Source organism: Octodon degus, unplaced genomic scaffold, assembly GCF_000260255.1.
Source record: "Octodon degus isolate 3935 unplaced genomic scaffold, OctDeg1.0 scaffold00069, whole genome shotgun sequence".
Lineage (NCBI taxonomy): Eukaryota > Metazoa > Chordata > Mammalia > Rodentia > Octodontidae > Octodon > Octodon degus.
In genome coordinates, this window is record NW_004524645.1 from 11708001 (window position 1) to 11715344 (window position 7344).

At 40.9% G+C, this 7344-nt stretch overlaps 1 protein-coding gene across 1 annotated transcript in view; it reads right to left on the minus strand.

Annotated features, from left to right (window-relative positions):
- The window catches only part of Scml2 (Scm polycomb group protein like 2), an 81231-nt gene extending 74832 nt beyond the window's left edge, over positions 1-6399 (minus strand). The window contains exon 1 of the mRNA XM_004635091.2: positions 6376-6399. The gene's annotated coding sequence lies outside the window, so the exon portion shown is untranslated. The remainder of the gene's footprint in view (positions 1-6375) is intronic.
- Between the last annotated feature and the right edge of the window lie 945 nt (positions 6400-7344).

The window sequence follows — 7344 nt, forward strand, 5'->3', positions numbered from 1 at the left end:
GGGAGGAGGAGGAGGTTCAAATAAGTGATGCAAAGTCATAGACAATTCAGCAGGGATTAATGAAATAGCACAGGTAGAAAGGTTTTTCTCCTTTATCTTGTTATAAGGGACACTTTTCAGACTTGCAAAGAAAAAAGCCCTTCACTATTGCTCAGTCTTTATACAAAAAAATGAAGTTAAGTCCATAAAATATCACCTTAAAGATTTTCATTTTGACTTAAAAATGGTTCATTATTTTGTTTAAGGTACATTACTGTTATACATAAATGCAAAAATATATGATTTAATTCAAATATATTACAGCTATATTTCTTTGACAGAAAGCTCTTAACTAAAGTTTTGCTTCTAATAACAATTATGATGATCCTAATACAAGATAAAAATGTATATACATTCATCATATAGCTATATGTAACTTATTAAATCAGATATGATTCACTTTAAGACTGGTCAATTATCTGCTCAATTCACACAAATCAATATAATAATCAAAGATCCCATTTTCAGACATATCTATAAAATAATCACAAAAAACCAATGTTTCAACTATACTTCAAAACAAAATTCCATCTCTGAGCAGTGATTACTGAAAAATTATTTTTTGGTAGTTAAGGATTTACCAAATCAAGCCTTCTGGTGAAAAGGTTTTTCCTAGAGGAATTATTTAATAATATTTTAGTAAAATCTGCCTGAACAATTGTTGCGAGTTCAAGACCAGTGTGGGCTACAAAATGAGCTCAAAGCCAGCCTGAACTGCATAGTGAGACCCTGTCTCAAAAAGAAAAAAAAATATAAATTACCTTTTTCTGTGTCAAAATAAATCAAAGACAGCTACTCTCAAGAATTGTTAAACTATCTAAAAATTGTCATCTATAGGTTAAAATAAGCACTAGCAATTTAAAATGATTTATATGAAACCTATGTAGTTGGTTAAGAAGTATGTTACATCACAAAACAGATACATGAAAACCAAGGGTTGGTAAAATCCAAGTTTGTACTTATGTAAAGCACAGTCACAAGCTCATTGCCCAAAGATCTGTTACCCACAGGCATTTGTGGAGGACTGGAGTTAATGGCAGGACATGTCAATTTACTACAGACAGCTCATGGTGGGACATTTTGACAAAAGAACTGGATCAGGTTACAGTCTGTTCCTATTATCACCACAGTCTAGATTTACGGTTTTCTAGCACCAGTCCTACAAGAAATAATGGAAATGATCACAACAACTATCCCTGTTAGACAACACACTACAGAAAAGCATGCAATAAATCACAATTTAGAGTGACTAAAAAACTAAACACCCTCACGTAGGAGGCAGGTGTCAGCAAATTACTCATTTAAATATTTCTATAATTTCTCAAAATTTCAACACACAAAAATCTCAAACTGCAGTTTCTAAAGTAAACTAAAACCAAGCAATACGTAAATGTAATTACTACTGAGTACTACATCTCAATGACTATGGAACTTTGATTTAATGATTTATAAAACTCTAAAATAAGTAGTTAAAATTAAACTCTACTTACTACTTTTAAAACTTCAAAGTATATTGAAAAGCTTCCAAATAATACTTTAAATGTTTTCCAAGAAAAAAGACAATAATGGTTTGTTTCCAACTATATTCAGAAAAACAGAATTGAAGAAATATATTTGATTTATTCAAAATAAATAATCACTGAGTATGGTGGCACACAACTGTAATCTCAGCCCTCCAGGAGTTTGAGGAGGTAGAAAGATTCCAAGTTTGATCCCAGCCTAGGCAACTTAGCTAGGCCCTGTCTCATAATAACGAGTTGAGGATAGAGCTCAGGGCAAAGGCCCTGAGGTTCAATCCCTGGTACTGAGGGGGAGGGGGACCCTAAAATCTTAAACTAGCTAAAACTAGTGAAAGGCAGGAAGTGATCAAATATGTAAAAAAATTTCACCAATACGCATGGTTAACTATGACTAGACTGAATTAACTCTGTACAAATACATACCAAACCGAACTATTTATGTCTGGAATTCTGCACCAGTTAATCTTTCTGAGAAAAAGGGAATAAGGAAAATCCAATTTGCATTTTAAACACAAAAAACAGAATGACTCACCAACTTTTCTCTGAAAGCAAAAGAATGGATCCTCAAGGTATGCCCTAGAATTACAATATATCTGTCCTGTGTGGAGTTTACAATGGTATGTTACCACAAAAGGTGGGCACTCTCTTTCCGCCCTTACAACAATTTGCTCCTATAAACTTAGGAAGGGGCAGAGCCATAGTCATAAACACAGGCATGGGTAGTAGGTAGTCACATACTATCTCCAAATGTTCCCCAGCTCTTTATTCATACAAAGACTCAACAAGCTTATTTTATTTAAGTATTTAAATAAAGAATTCATCTAGACTAGGTAATAAAATCAAAAGGGAAAATACCATCATAGTACAGCCATGAAAGCCAAAAATCCTTCACTCTCCACCAAATACCAAAAAGATTTAGGAATATGCTTAGCAGAAACTACAGCATAAAAACCAGCAGTATTATTATGTCTATGGGTGCCAAGTTTATTTATAATAGACAACATAAAGGCAAAATAACCAAAAATTCCTTATTTATGAAAACCAAAGAACATATATACTCATTTCAAATCTCAGAAGGCTTCTGGAATTTTCTTTAGTTATCTTGCTTTAAGAACCAACACCTCTGCTATGTTTAATGAGATGTTAGTAGAGGCATTTCTGTGCTTAAAGTAACCAAAACCCAAACTAGTTAGACTCTCTAAACATATTTAACACTAAATTATACTAGTATTTAATAGCATTTTAACCTATGATAAAAGGATTTAGGACTCTAAGACAGGGAAAGCAAACTTTCAAAATCACCAACACTGGCCATTTTTAATATTTCCAGGTTTTTGGTTACTGCAATCAATAATCACTTCAAATTCTAAGATATTATGTACTAATTCTCAGGCACTAATACTGTAATAGTTCTAAAACTCTTAGGGAGGGCTTGATTTGCTTAAAGCCACAAAGCATCTCCTGGCGATGCCAGTTCAAGCTCCAAATGTCAGCACTAATTCTGATAGCTATCAGGTACTACTTTGCTCCTTTATGTTCTTAAAACCAGGAATGTGACTATGAAACGTGGATTCTCCAGGAAGGAAGTTAAAAGAAGAAAAAAAAACACCTGTTTTTTTTTTTTTTTTTACCTGTGCATGTGGATCAGAGCTGATATAAAGAGCAGAAAGGGGAACCAGGCCAAAAAGGACTAGAAGTGACTAATAAATACCAGAGGATCCCTTGCATCCACCACCAGTGTTCACTTACTAAAGTCACAATAAGGATTTCTATTAACCCAAGGAAAGTAATCATAAGATACTTAAGTGACCTCCCTCCTCAAGACCTCAAACTAAACCTGGAATATGGATCTCCCTTAGACGGAAGATTCTTTTCATTGAAAAGACATTATTTACTCGGCCTTTTTAAGGCACTTCAGCATCATCAATTATTTCTCAGTGAGACAGCACAGGATTATCCCAACCATTTCACTGATGCGGAAACAGATACCAACAGCAAAGAGAACAGGGACAGGAAGAGGGGTGATAGGAAGCATCTGGGAGGAACAGGCAAGCAGCTAAAAAGGAACAAACCCACAAGAAAATGAGAGTCCCATCTGGCTTATAGCTGACCATCATAACCCTTGTTAGAAAATTTCATAGTCTAGAGAGATTTATGAAATATTTTGGGAGGAAAGTGCTTTAAAACATCAGTTAAAATCTAGTTACAGCCTGTATTGTTTGGTCAGAGAAGATGTAGTTGCTCAGAATTTTAAACATATCCAATCTCTATTGCACACACTGATTTCACTTTATACCAACATCTTTCCCTCAAGCATCAATAGTATATTATCTATTTTATGCTTAGAATCTCTCAAAAATGTACAACTTTATACAATCATAACAGAATAGCACACATGCAAAAATCAATGTGTCAGAAATAATTTAGTTATAACCAGAATTTAGCTTAGAAAATTATGACAAAAACACTGATTCTTGAGTGTGTCCTTTAAGTAAAAAAAAAACACCAAAATTACCTATTCTACAGTATGATTTTCTTAACTATAACCTTAAAATATTCAAGAATAAACTACTCATTGCCTGAAATATCCAGAAATTAGCATTTACAGTAGGCTATGGATAAAGGTAGCCTGAATTAAACTCCATACAAAAGACAGTCAAGTCCTTAATACAGATGTGTTGACTGAATCATAAATCAAAAGGATTGACCAACTGCCTTAATAAATACCCTGTTGCAATTTTGAGGTACAATCTCTTTAAGACTGATCGCAATGTTCTTTGTACATTTATAACATCCTCACAGCTACATACCATTAGGAAACCTAGAAGACTGTAAAATATATGTAAAATTTATTTAAAAATTTCAAAGCCATGTTGTCTTTAAAAAAATAGATTATTTTAAGGTTATGGATAAGGCTATACAGTACTCATAAAACTTCCCCTCAAAGTCCCAATAAGACCAACTTCCAAGCTTAATTTTACCATCCTCTCATTAAATATATAAAGCCACAAATAGCCTGAAAGGATATCCATCACTGGCAATGCTATAAATAATTAAGAATGGCAAAGAAAATTGTCATTATTGAAGAACACTTCAAACAATTAATTGAAAAGAATAAACTACCTATGAGGTGTCATAATAAAGTTGTTTGCAGTAGAAGTTGCAATACATAAATGTACATCCTATAATGCTCTTAAAACAAAAATATATAACGCTAGAAGCATTAAAATGTAACAGCAAGAGTCGGCCAGATAGCTCAGCGGATAAAGCGCCTGCTTAGGCAGAGCATAGCGGCCACGGTTCGATCCCTGGGGTGGTGTGTGGCGCCCCCCAACCCCTGCGCACTGAGATGGTGACTGAGACTGGGTACAGTGGCGCACACCTGTAATCCCAGCACTTGGGAGGCTGAAAACAGGAGAATCATCACTACAAGTCCGATCTACATAGTGAAACCCTATAGACCCTGTACTAAATACATATAAAAAAAGAAAAATGCAACAGCATCTAAAGCTAGCTTTTTTTGGAGGAGTGGAGCATCTCCCTCTAATAATTTTGAAAGTCATTTAATTCTAAGTTACTTTCTTGCCTCAGTTTCTCCTACCAATCCATCTGTTCCCTTTCTACAGATAGCCTAATTCACTATACAGGTCAGCCATACTCATTAATCTAATTCTTCAAACCTGAGACAATTTTCAAGATGCAATTCACTTCCTGTTGCATAATCAATGTTTAACAACCTTTTCCCAAAAAATCAACCCTAGGGCCAAGGAAATAAGTCCGCAGCATAAGCGCCTGCCTGGCAAGCACAAGATCCTGAGCTCGATTCCCCTACAAAAATTAAAAAAAAAAAAAAAAACACCAGAGCCGCCTAAACTTTTGAGAGGAGGGGACAACCATGGTTCAGTCCTTGAAGCTACATCGAACAAATTTTCCTTTACCAATCTTCCTATACCCGTTTTCCCTCTCGCTTTTCACATTCAGATGGAGCACAAACTCCATCCAAAGAAAGAAGTGAGAAAAAAACGTTTCTGGGCTATTTCTGAATAACGGCTGCAGTGGTCCCTAGACTAAAATAGTGACGGCAAGGCCACACCGCCTTGCGTTCCTCCGAGAAACTTGGAGCCCTCTCGCCTTCCACTCGCGATGAACCAGCCCTTGGCATCCGGGTTCGCTTCTCTCAGAGGGCAGCCACCCGCATCCTCCATCGCCGCCTGGAGCCCCAAGGAGCGCACCTGGCAGCTGCGCCTGCTCCCCCGCTCCAGGCGCATCATCCCGGGCTGACATCCCTTCCCTAAATCCAAGTTACCTCCCAAGTCCCTGAAGATGTTGGGCTCCATCTGATCTCAGACCACCTGAAGTCATCCCCGTCGCTCAGCGCCATCAACCACCTGCGGTGCCACCGGACCTCAGCCTGGCTCCAGCTACCCAAGGGAGGCTGCACAGGAGGACGCCGTCCGCGCGGCCAGCGACGAGGTGGCTACGGAACAGTGGCGCGGTGCTGGAACGCCCCGGGGCAAGATGGGCCCGGCGGAGGAAGGGATCTGGGGAAGTAAGGGGCGGCGCATAGAGGCCGAGAGGGGTCCGGAGAGAACGCTCCACAGAGCGGGCAATCAAAGGTCGCGGGGGGGCGCCGCCGAGCTGCCCGGCAGGGATGCGGGGCCAAGCCCAGCGCACGCCCGCGCCGAGCCGAGGGGGCGTTCCTCGCGCACGACCTGCCGCGCGAGCCACCCCGCCGCCCGGCTCCCGGACGACGAGAAGCGCCGCAGCGCCACAACTCCGCGCTCCGCTCCTCGCGGGGCTCGGAGTCACCACGCACCTCGGGTCTCGTCGGCAAGAGCAATAAAATTCTGTCCCACTGCTCCCATAAGGACTTCTTCACACCGCCGCCGCCATTTTTGAGAAGCCGCGCGCGGAGCCGCGCATGCCCCGCAACCGCCACCGCGGCCCCGCCCCCCGCCGGTCCGCGTGCCCCGCGGTCGCAGCGAGCACGCCCTTCGACCGCCGCCGTGTGCGGGCCGAGCCCGGGACCTAGCAGCCGGCTGGAGCTGGCGCACGCGCAGGCAGTGGCCAACCACGAGACACTGGGACCGAGAAAGCCGGTTTTCCCTCATCACTTCCCACCAAAAAATCCCATTCATCCAAAGCCCATCAAGTTCTATCCTGCGAACTCGCTCCCCTTCGCCTTAGCATTCCACTCCTGGCCACCACACTCCCTGGCCCCCAAAGGCAGCGTTTTCCTAGAAATGCAAGCAAGTTCAAGGTGCAGGAGAGAAAACAGTTCGTTCGTTTTAGCAACTTGAGCAAAGCCGTTCCTTCTCAGGTCGCAGCGTATTCCCTGAAATAGCTTTCAGTTTTTCCCATGGGTTTTTGGAACGCAACGCAATTGCCTTGCAGCTCTACTTTCTGGATTTCCTTGTTCCTCCCAACCCAGGATTGAGCTAAAAGACACTCGATTAACCCTAAAGGTGAAATCATGAAATCGCTCATGGAGTTGATGGTTATCAAGAGCATCCCCCAGAACCCGTTTTGTGGGACCCTGGTGAGTCAGGTCCTCTGCGCCTAGGACAGAGCTTAGAGCACAGGTGGAAGTCACACAGAGAGGGCACAGGCAAGAAAACAGCATTAAAACAACCCACGACTGCTTACACAAAACGCAGCAAACGGAAAACCCAGGGGAAAACATTCATCCTTACTCTGAGTTTGGGTATGAGAATTCCAAATGCTTGCTTGAAAAACAATGTGACGGACGAGCTGCTGCTAGTCAAGAATGAACTATTGGCAGGCC